This window comes from Ovis canadensis, chromosome 2, assembly GCF_042477335.2.
Source record: "Ovis canadensis isolate MfBH-ARS-UI-01 breed Bighorn chromosome 2, ARS-UI_OviCan_v2, whole genome shotgun sequence".
Taxonomy (NCBI): Eukaryota; Metazoa; Chordata; class Mammalia; order Artiodactyla; family Bovidae; genus Ovis; species Ovis canadensis.
The window spans coordinates 189,731,707-189,743,794 of record NC_091246.1 but is presented as its reverse complement, the minus strand read 5'-3'; positions in this window follow the sequence as shown (position 1 = coordinate 189,743,794).

The window sequence follows — 12,088 nt, the reverse complement described above, 5'->3', positions numbered from 1 at the left end:
TGTTCCCAGCTTCGTGTGCCAGGTGGGGAAACAGAGGCTCAGAGAGGAAAATAATCTCATTCCGCAAACTCGTGTTACAAATTCCTTCAACTGTGAACTGGAAAATAGTGGGAGAATTCTGAAGAGTCAAAGATTCTATCCTGAAATCAGTCCCAGGACTGGACCATGGCTGGTCATCGCCAAGCTGTGAACACTATTCCTCCAGTGCCCAATGCCATTTGGAAGTTTGGGAAGATGACAGGACTGGGAGAGGCTGGGGTCAGAGGTCACACTGCAGAGACACTGCAGTTGGTGGCAGTCAGCAGGGGAGAAGCCACTGCCCAGGGGAGAAGGCTGGGTGCCCAGAGCTCAGACCTTTCAGACCCTGAGCTTGTTATATCCCAGCTGGTCAGTGAGAGGCCTGCACCCACCAAGGGTGCCTGCTGATTAGTTCTTGGGAGCAGGGTGGTTGCTCTCACACTTGATGTGAAAGGAGGTTCTTTCTTTCTCTCTCCTTCCTTCCTTCCCTTACATATTTAGAGAGCACTAATGATGTGCTGGGCACAGGGGATTGTGGCAGCGCACAGGACAGAGAGTCCCTGCCATCCAGAAGCTTGCAGTCTCAACAGGAGACGGACGATGAGAACCCAAACACATAAGCAAACAGGCAGTGTATGGTGTATCACATGATGTCAAGTTCAAGGAAGGAAAACACAGCTCCTACGAGAGGTGGCTACAGGGCTAAGGGTACCGAGAGAGGCATGTGGAATGACCTTTCTGAGGAGGCCTGAGGTGAGCAGGTTGTTTATGGGTCAGGAGAAGAGTGTGGCAGGCAGGAGCCCAACAGATGCGAAGGCCTTGAGGTGGGAAGGAAGCCCTGGTGTTCGAGGAACAGCAGAAGGCCCTTGTGGTTGAGTGAGTGAAAGAAAGCAGTGATTGAAATCAGAACAGGCAGACACCAATGGGAGGGAGTTTCTTTTCTATGCTGAATATAATGGGACCTTTTGTAAGTTTCTGAAAAGGGGCGAGGCTCAATCTGAACTTCTGATCCAGGCAGGATGGAGGCAAGGTGGTCAGGAGGAGTCTCCTGCAGAGTCAAGGCTAGAGACAGGGCACCCTCCTAGGCCTGTCGTCCAAGCTGCCACCTCCTGAGGAGTTACAAAGCGCCCCTTTGAAATGGAGTGAAAGTGAGTGTTGCTCAGTTGTGCCCGACTCTTTGCGACCCCATGAACTGCAGCCCCCCAGGCCTCTCTGTCCATGGGATTTTCTAGGCAAGGATACTGGAGTGATTTGCCATTTCCTTCTCCAGGAGATCTTCCCGACCCAGGCTCAAACCCAGGTCTCCTGCATTGCAGGCAGATTCTTCAGCAACCGAGATACCAGGGAAAGAAACCCTTTGAAATGGAGTGTCTCCTGTTATATCTATAAACAAGGATATCACAGCCATCTGAGATTCCAGGCCTCCAAATGTGAATTTCTGAGCCCAGGGGTCCCTCAAAAGGGAGAAAGATGCCTACAGCTGCTGCCACTCCCTAAGAACATGTGGGGTGGGTGTGAAAAAGAAGGATGCTGGCCTCTCATAGCTGAGGTGCCTAAGAAAGGAATGAGTTCAGAGAGCCCAATTCTGTTCAGCTGCTCAGTCGTGTCTGACTCTTTGTGACCCCATGGACTGAAGCATGCCAGGTCTCCCTGTCCGTCACCAATACCTGGAGTTTACTCAAAATCATGTCCATTAAGTCGGTGATGCTATCCAACCCTCTCACCCTCTGTCGTCCCCTTCTCTTCCCATCTCCAATCTTTCCGAGCATCAAAATCTTTTCAAATGAGTCAGTTCTTCATTCACATCAGGTGGCCAAAGTATTCAAGTTTCAGGAGTTTCAGTGAGCCCAGAGGTTTGCATCTTCCCAAACATAGGAAAGTACTAAATTCCTTAACTTGAGATATCTGGTTTTCCTTAATTAACAATAGTCTTTGATGTTCCGACTATCTGTGCCCTTTGTTGCAAACTCCTCTGTAACCTGACCCTTCCCTGCCTCCTCAGAGCGTTTTCTCAGGGCTACTTGAGATGCAGCCTCCTGGGCTTCAAGTTCTAAGAATTCCCACTGAAAAAACATAAATCTCAACTTTCAGGTTGTGACTATATTTCTTAGTTGACACCCCTAAAATGCTGTGTATGGGCCTGAGTTAGGCCTCCAGACCCCTGCCTAAGGGCCTCACTAGTAAAATAACAGTTTGGAAACAAGACATTGACAAGCAGTGAGCTCAGCACAAATTGTTTCCTTTTTCAGTTCTCCTTTTACCCTTTTGTTTCCCTTGAGGGAACAGGATTTCCCAAGGTTTACAACAGGGGTCCCCAAAATGGGATGCATCAGCCCCAAGGCTGTGCAAGAGAGTCTCTGGGGACGAGAGAAGAAAGTGCAGGAACAGGTAATTATAGTGAGCTCTTATCACATAGATCTCTAGGCGATTCAGTCTATGTGTGTGAGCTCAGTTGTTCAGCTGTGTCTGACTCTTTTGTGACCCCATGGACTGTAGTCCACCAGGCTCCTCTGTTCATGGGATTATCCCAGCAAGAATACTGCAGCGGGCTGCTATTTCCTCCTCCAGGGGATTTTCCCCAGCTAGGGATGGAACCTGCATTTTTTTGCATCTCCTGCATTGTCAGGCAGGTTCTTTGCCACTGAGCCACCTGGGAGTTCCGATTCAGTTTATGCGTATGTGCAAAGTACATTAGTAAGACCATGTGTGTACTAAATTTACAAATACCTATGTTGGGAGGTGTTGTTAAAATATTGGGAAATGGAATGGGCAACAAAAATACATTTGGAGTTCATTGACCCACAGAGTAAAAATCCCAAACTCCATGACATGGCTTACAACTGCCTCACCATGGCTTCCTGCTTCCCTCCCTTCCCTATATCCTCTGTTACAGAAGAGCCTTCAGATCACCTAACTGTTGTTCACTGTGGCGATGGGGCGTATGGAGATTGCTGGAAATTGTTAATAGACTTTCAGACCTCGGCCTTCCCTGAATCATCTCCCTCTCCCCCTTCCCACACCTGCTACCATCATGTCCAGGACAGATTCCCAGTCCAGGACCTGAAACACTTCATTGCTCCTATTTATCCCTAGCTTGTCCATCTCCTGTGGTTGTGAGCACCTTGGGACAGGGGTGGTGATTTACTGGTCTTTGGATCTCAGGGTTGCCAGAATTAGCAAATAAAAATACAAGGTGCCTAATGAATACATTTTTTACTGTAAGTATGTCCCCTGGGAAGTATTTGGGACACATTTATAATATAAAATTATTAATATTTGTTGTTTATGTGAAATCATATTTAACTGAGATTCTATATTTTAACTGGTGACCCTCTTGTACCTCCAGGGCCTGGCTCAGGTGTTGTCATGGTGGAGATGTTTGATAGTTACCTTTTGAAACAACATCTGAATGAAGAAATGAGGTGGCAGTTAGAATGATTCTCTCCCTGTACCCTCTAGAACAGAGAGATGTGAGGATTTATCTTTCATCTGTTTAATAATTTGATTCTTTAAGGGAGACTCTGACACCATTAGTAGTGTGTACGTGTATATGTTCAGCTCTGTCCACTTACTGGGTCGGAAGCAATAAGCAAGGACTCCTTAGCAGCATGAACACACCTAGTGCCCATATCTGGGTTTCTGAATGTCATTTCTCTCTAAAAGTTACATAGAGAAATGGCTGGAAATCTCAAGGACTGCCTGGAACATCTCCCTTTCTCAGAAAAACAGGGTGAACTTAAAGATTAATTGGGTTGAGTATAAAGGTATGGGCTTCCCTGGTGGCTCAGCGGTAAAGAATCCCACCTGCTATGCAGGAGAATTGGGTTCCATCCCTGAGTGGGGAATATCCTCTGAAGGAGGAAATGGCAACCCACTCTAGTATTCTTGCCTGGAGAATCCCATGGATAGAGGAGCCCAGTGGGCTACAGTCCGCGGGGTCACAAGAGTCAGACACGACTTAGCAACTAGACCACCACCACTGTAAAAGGCATAGGACCCACTAGAAGAGGTTTCAATGCATCAATTTTTGATAATTTGAGCATCAAAAAGTATAATGTCTGTAACGAATATTAACACATTGAAAAACTAATGCATTCATAGTGATGAGAGAGAGATAGGTGGATATGAGAGAGAGAGAGAGCGAGAGAGAGAGGGAGAGAGAGAAAGAGTGAGAAAATGAGAGACAGAGAATAAGAAGGTGGAAAGATCCTTGTTTCCAGGAGAATGTTAGCTAATAAATATGGAAGGAACAATAGAATTAGAAAATCACCATTTTGTAACCAGCAATATAATAGCTGATTCAGGTGAATATAATCAAGGCTGATAAAAAATTTGATAAGAGAACAGGATATTTACATAGACTTTAATTATCCCCCCACAGAGTATTTATAATTATCAAGGGGGAAGTGAATGTGACCATAGCAACATTCAATAGCCCTGGCCTAGCCATGCAATCAAACATCACCTACGAGGATCCTGGTATCATATGTCTTCTGATGTGAATCAATAAGAAGTACCAACAATACTTATATAATATTCTTGGCTGAAATGATTAACCAGAATCAACATGAGGAAATAGTCAAATCCAGAATGTGGAAAAACTTAAAGAACAACTGGCTTGAAATCTTCATAAACATCAATGTCATAAAAGGCAAAGAATAGGGCTTTCCTGGCGGCCCAGGGGTTAAGAATCCATCTGCCAACGCAGGGGACATGGGCTCAACCCCTCGTCCAGGGAGACCCCACATGCCACAGGGCTGCTAAGTCTGGGCACCACCACCACTGAGCCTGTGCTCTGGAGCTCACGAGTTGCAACCACTGAGCCCAAGTACCTAGAGCCTGTGCTCTGAAATGAGAGAAATCACTACGGTGAGAAGCCTGTACGCCCCAGCGAAGAGTAGTTCCTACTCCCTGCAACCAGAGAAAACCAGAGTGCAGCAACAAAGACCTAGTGCAGCCATATTAAAAATGCAAAGAACTACACATATGTACACACCCCACAGATACACTGAGTGCACGTAAAGCGGGTGGAGTCTGAATAACGCTGGTGAATGTGACGATGTCAGTTTCTTTAGAAAAAGACAAAGAACAGTGAGAGAGTTGTTCTAGGCTAAAAGACGCTAAAGGGACACAGCAACAAAAAGTCATGGGTAAACACTGATTGGATCCTGGATTGATGGAGAGGACATTTGGGAAACAATTGAGAAAATTCAAATGGTGTTGAATTGCTGTTAATTTTCTTACATGTGAATGCTATTGGGTAGTTCAGTAGAAGAATATTCTAAATCCAGGAATAGGATTAGAGTTGAAGTGTGGTGGTGTCAGCAACTTAATTTCAAATGGTTCAGGGAGAGAAAATGAATCTAGATGAAGGGTTTTAACACATTAAAAATAAAAAAACACCAAAAAAAAAAAAAAAAGAACATGAGGGTATTCAGAGGAGAAAAGATCCAGAAACTGGAGAAAGGCTGGGACAAACAGAGGAAGGCAGAACCTTTGTGAACTGCCAAACAGGCTGTGGAATGAAGTTGTCCGAGACCCTCCCTCCCCTTTTCATTTCCTTCCAGAACATTCCTCCCACCCAATCCTGGCTGAACCTCCACACTGTAAGATACCCCTGCCTGGAGCAGAGGTGAACAAGTGATGTAGAAGCTAAAAGCTTCTATGACACATTTGGTCCTTCTAATCAGAGCTTAGTATTTTGAAGCATCACATTGTCCTTTAATATCTTTATTAAAACACATATGCTAATGCACACGTACATGCTCATAGAAATGTACAGCAATCCAAAGTATACCTGCAGCCCCCTCTTCCCGCCCCAGCCCATCTGAAATGACAGAGTGCACCATCTGAGCAATGACTCCTTTCAAGACAATAATTACAAAACACTTAGCGGCATTTCCAAATGATTATACATTTTATTTAAATATTTATCTTTCTCAAATTTGACTTGAAATCTATAAGTAATTAGTTATCAGCCCAGCTACCAGGCTGATGGGCGGTTTTCTTAATTTCTTATGCAGTCGACAGGTTTTAACTCTGAAATTATTCTAGTCACAACATACTTCAAAGGTCTAAATGAAAAAAAAAGTTAAATGCCTTAATATCTTTGAGATTTGCAAAGATATTTGAGGATTTGCTGAGGGATTCAGTGTAGGGATGAAGAAAGTGTTTTGTTAGCAGGCAGACGAACTTGCATCTCCAATTTGAAAGGAAATGTGAAATCCAAATGCATAAAGATTATTTAGATGAGAGAGCACTGAACAGTCACTGTTATTCCTCTGCACCCAGGGCTCTGAGTCCTAGGTTTTAGAGGTTTGGAGAAAGTATGGGAGGATTCGCTTCCCTCCTGTGCCAAGGGTAACTGTGTTTTCACAAGTAAAACATGCAAACTGGCACACCCTAATTATAAGGCGTCTAAACTAAACTGAAGCTCAAATCCTCTCCTGGACAAACACACACCCTCTGGCTACATTTGGGCCTCAACAGTGTGGCTTTCAGATGCTCTGGTGTCCTGGGCTGGGTCACCCACCCAGACCTTCCTGTTGGCCTGGTTCCTGGCTTGTCTGATGCAAGGTTTCTGGGTTTCCAGTGGTCTGTCCCCACCCCTACCTCCCCAAACTTTCTCCTGCCACACCTTTGCACTATCTGTCTCCTCCACCTCACAACCCTGCAGTTCAGCTCCTCCAAGCACAAAGCTCACGTTTGTTACCCGGAGAGACTAGTCCCAGAAAACCTAGCCTAAGGCCAAGGCATGGGAGTTCCTGAATGAAGATTTAACTTGTCAGCTGAATTTAACTTGGCTGATGGTCTTTGGAAATTACCTTTTGACTAATATCAAATTGTTCACTGCCATATGTCACTGTCCTGTGAAAGCCAAATGCTGAAAAGTGGTTCTGGCTAACTGGGAATTTTGGTCAATCAACAATCAACACTGGTTTCTTTCCTCTGTCTGAGGGTTAAACTCACCTGGAAAAGATGATTTTACCGATTCACATGACTCCACCAGTGATTCAATGGTAAAGAATCTGCCTGCCAGAGGAGATGCAGGAGACACAGGTTCTATCCCTGGGTCAGGAAGATTCCCTGGAGGAGGAGATGGAAACCCATTCCTGTATTCTTCCCTGAAAATCCCAGGGACAGAGGAGCCTGGTGGGATACAGTCCATGGGGTTACAAAAAGTCAGACACAATTGAGCTTGCATGCAATGCAATACAAAATAAAAAGTTAAAAAAAATGTGTTTTGCAGGCCAAACAAAATACATCAGCCAAAAAGCTCCATGAGCTACCAATCTGCCACTCCTAAGCACGGGGAGGATGAGGCCCAGGGTGGGAAGTGATTCGCCCCAGACTGTCCAGCCTGTGCTGGATACACAGCAATCCCAGGAACCCAGTCTTTCTCCCAGGAACCTGACTTAGTACCTGGCTGCCGGGACTCCATTCTCTCACCCCAGCAGGCAGGGACCTGGGAGCCTGAGCCTCTCGTGAGCAGACACTCTTGGTCAGCCCTGCTACATTGTCTGCCAGGACGCAGGAGTGGGGCTTTCTGGCTGTCAGCCCACAGCACGCCCATCACAGTTCTAACAGGCTCTGATGAGAAAGTTTTGGTGGGGCTTCCTACGAATCCAGAGTCATCATGAAAGGATTCTCTAGCTCTGGCTCCCACGGGAGCAGGAAAAGGCTTCACAGCCCTGAGGCTCAGCACCTTTCTATACCCTGTTTGCCCTAAGATTACCTCCCTATACCTCAACCCACCTACAGTGCTTCCTCCATCACCATACCAAAAGGACAGGTGGAGACACCTCTGAGAAATGGACTTTGGTTTTTATTTATTTCAGTCAGGAGACTGCATCCTCGGATGTCAGAGGGCAGGAGACAATCGCTTTGGTGTGATTTGGGTTCCAAGAACCAGAGGGGGACAAGGGGTCCTCTGAATCAGAGCAGAGAAAGATTGAAACCCCATATGGCCCACTCTTGACATCTTGAGCCACCTGGTAAGCTGTCACCGGGCCAACCCAGGGACATGGAGGCAGAGGTTCTGGCCCCCTGAGCCCTTTCCTCTACCTGGCCCCATGAGCTCAGCCATGGAAACTGAGAGGCTTGGGCTGGAACTGCAGGTCCAGCTCACCACAGGGGCGAGCACTGAACACGCCTCTCTCCCCTCTTCCATGACGTGGGTCTGCTGACATCCACCCCAGAATATCAGTTCCCCACCCTCAGCCTGCCAACCTCTCCCTCCTGCTTGGTGCAGGCATGCCTCGCTCACTCAGTCATGTCTGACTCTTTGAGGCCCCATGGACTGTAGCCCGCCAGGCTCCTCTGTCCATGGGGTTATCCTGGCAAGAATTCTGGAGTGGACCTACTGATAACTCTCAGCTTGCAGCATACTCTCTCTCTGACCTGGCCTCACCCTTTAATTTCAGTCTTCATGGACCTAGTCACTGTTCCTCAGAATGTGTTTTCTAACCTGAGTTTTCCTGATTTTGCCGGATGAGTGCTTGATACCTTGGACTAGTCAAACTTAAGCAAAGTTCTGACCTCAGAGTTGGGCTTCTTCCTTGCCTGGAAGGCAGCCGCTCCCTCCTCTGCCTGGAGCCCCTGCAACCTCCCTACTCTGCTGTCTTTTCCCCAATTAACCCAATCGCTCCCTTGCATCCACACCCACCAAACTTGCTCTCCAGAGAGGTTTGGTTTCCACTCATTTACACCCTGACATGAGCCAGTGGCACCTGTCCCAGGTATTGACTCTAAATCTGGTCCCTGGATATGCAAAATGAACATCAAGTCCCAGGGAGTGGGAAGGAGCTGGTGGTGGTGTGGCCGATCACCTTCTGGCTGGGTGGCCCTCAAGCCATCAGAGCAGGAGTGAGATAGAGAGCCCTAAACTGCTAAGTGAAAGCTTGCTCCTCCTGAGAATTAGCAGGCAGACTGGGAGGCAGGACTCTCCAGTGTTTAGCATCAGCTGTCTGATTTGCAAGGCTGGCAGAGGTATGGTATTTGTTTGTTCATTCAGCAGATATTTGTTGAGAACCAACTATGGGCTGGCTTGGAGAATGAAGCAGAGAACAGGCACACAAAATCCATGCCCTTGCGGAGCTTGTATTCTAGTGGAGGAGACAGCACTTGTGGGCTTCACCTGCCTGGGAAGGCAGGGAGGAATTTGGGCTTTAGATCTAGGGATCCTAAACCATGGAACATTGAATGAGGACAGGCTCACTGTGCCCATGCTGATCACTGGGCCGAAGGAGACAAAATAAGGGGCAGACAGTCTAGGTCAGAACTAATGACCCAGGGTCATAGCCAGGCAAGCAAGACATGGAAACATAAGGAATAACAGTGTCAGCGAGGATGCAAAGAGAGACCTCATGGTTTGTTGGTGGAAATGCAAATTGGTGAGGCCACTGTGTGAAACAGTATGGAAGATACGCACAAAGTTAAAAATAGAACTGCCTTGTGACCAGCAATTCCATTTCTATGTATTTGCCCAGAGAGAAAAAATCCCACTAATTTGAAAAGATAAATGCACTCCTATGTGCACCGCAGCATTATTCACAACAGCCAAGATATGGAAGCCACCTAAACAAGATAAACAAGTAAAAATATGATTCTTTAGAAGGTGATAAGTGTTAAGAAGAAAAAAAAGGAGAAGGAGGATACAGTGTTGAGATGGAGTTGAGTTTTAAACCTGATTGCCAACCTTGCTGAGAAGGTGAATTTTTGAGCAAAGTTCTGAAACAAGCAAGGAAGGCTGTGGAGCATCTATCTGGGGGAAGATTCCAGGAAGATGGAACAGCAGGTGCAGAGTCCTGTGGAATGTGTGTGGAACAGAGAGGAGGCCATCAGCCAGCACAGAAGAGAGAGAGAGATGGAGAGCAACGGGTGCGGTCAGGGGCTGGATAGCAAGGGTGCCAGATAGGGACTTGGTTTTAACTCTGAGATGGGAGCTATGGGAGGATTCTGAGCAGAGAGAGACTTGGTCTGACTAGTGTATTAACTGGGTCACTTTAGATGCTATGTTGAGAAAAGATGGCAGATGGGTTAAATGGTTAGGAGGGTACTCCAATGTCCTTTTACACAGTTTATGAGGTTCTAATGGCAAATACACTGGGGTGGTTTGCATTCCCTCCTCCAGTGGATCACATTTTGTCAGAACTCTGGCAAAACACTATGACCCATCTGTCGGGTGTCCCTGCATGCAGGGCTCATAGCTTCATCGAGTTATGCAAGCCCCTTTCCCATGAAAAGGCAGTGATCTGTGAAGGACTGACAAAGGTCTGTATAGTCAAGGCTATGGTCTTCCCAGTGGTCACGTATGGTTGTGAGAGCTGGACTGCAAAGAAGGCAGAGCACCAAAGAATTGTGGTGCTGGAGAAGACTCCTGAGAGTCCCTTGGACAGCAAGGAGATAACACCAGTCAATTCTAAAGGAAACCACCCCTGAATACTCACTGCAAGGACTGATGCTGAAGCTCCAATATTTTGGTCATCAGATGTGAACAGCTGACTCATTGGAAAAGTCCCTGATGCTGGGAAAGATTAAGGGCAGAAGGAGAAGAGGGCATCAGAGGATGAGATGGCTGGATGGCATCACTGATGCAATGGACATGAACTTAGGCAAACTTTGGGAGATGGTGAGGGACAGGGAGGCCTGGCATGCTGCAGTCCATGGGGTTGCAAAGAGTCAGACATGACTGGGTGACTGAACAACAACAACAACTACTAGTACCACTCCAATGACCCGAGTGAAAGATGATGGTACCTTGGACCAGCCTGGACAGTGGGGAGGTGGAAGGGCTCAGATTGTTGAGGGTGGGAGGGATGGAGGCGGGGGAGGGAAGAAATAAAAAATGCAGGAAGGAGGGAGGGAGGGAGGGAAGGAGGATGAAGGGAAGGAAAGAAATGTTAACTGTTGTTATTATTCATCAGTATGCTGTTATTTATTGGAGTACTTTAGCACCTTGATTTACAGCCTACTTATATCAGTTAGCTACTGTGATAATAATGCTACACAATAAACTACCCTGAAATTCAGTGGCTAAAACAACAATCATTTATTCTTACTCTTGCTGCTGAGATCCTGTGGATGTAGGATGGATTCAACAGAGTGGCTCTAGGATGCCCTTGGCTCCAGATTCTTGGACTTGTTATTCTCACACAGCTGCAGAAGCAGGGTAACTTCAGATGAGGACAAAGCCCAATTGTACAAGCATATTTCAAGTCTTTGCATGCATCATGCTCACTGATGTCTCTTTGTAGAAGTAAGTCACACGGCCAAGCCCAAATTCCAGGAGCAGAGAAATCAACCGTCTAGTGGGAGCAAAACACAACGAAGGGTATGAATGTAGGGAAGGTGAAGAATTAGGGCCAATTATTCAGTCATATCACTCTCCATTGCCTCCTACCTTTCTATGAAGAATCGTTTGGGATCATCAAGGGATAGGAAAGTGTCTAATGGGACCCGAGTGTCTTTTCCACTCCAGCTTCTTCTATCGCTTTCTTCCGCTCAGTTGTGCTTTTTCAGGGCTGTGACTTTGTGTTCCTTTGAAGAAGCATCAGTCAGCCTTCTTTGCTTGCAGGCCACAAAAACCTCTGGTAGACTTCATCAAAAAGGGAATTGGACGAAGTGCTATTAGGCAGCTCACAAAACTGGCAGGTGGCTAGAGAACGAGGCTGGAAACAGAACAGATTATAGGATAGCTCTGGGGATCCAGACACTGATGGTGGGGTGGGGAGGGCACTCCAACGGAGCTTTCCATCACCGTGTCTTTGTTCTCAGAATTCAAAGTTTTGGCAGCGAGGGTCCCACTGGCCTAATGCCCACCTCTTGGTTTGGGGTAGAGCAGGGCATCACAGCTTATTGCTTGCCAAGATTACCCACAGTAAGGAAGAGCAGTTTTCCAAAAGGAAGTCAGGAAGCAATAGGAGGGATAGCCAAAAAAAAAGAAAAAGTCAGCGTCCTCTATGTCAGGCTTCTAGGGCAACGGATGTAACAGAAAGAGGCTTGGAGTACAGACAAGAAGCCAAATTCCCTCCCCCTGCTCTGCTACCAATTTGCTTAGAATATCGCATTC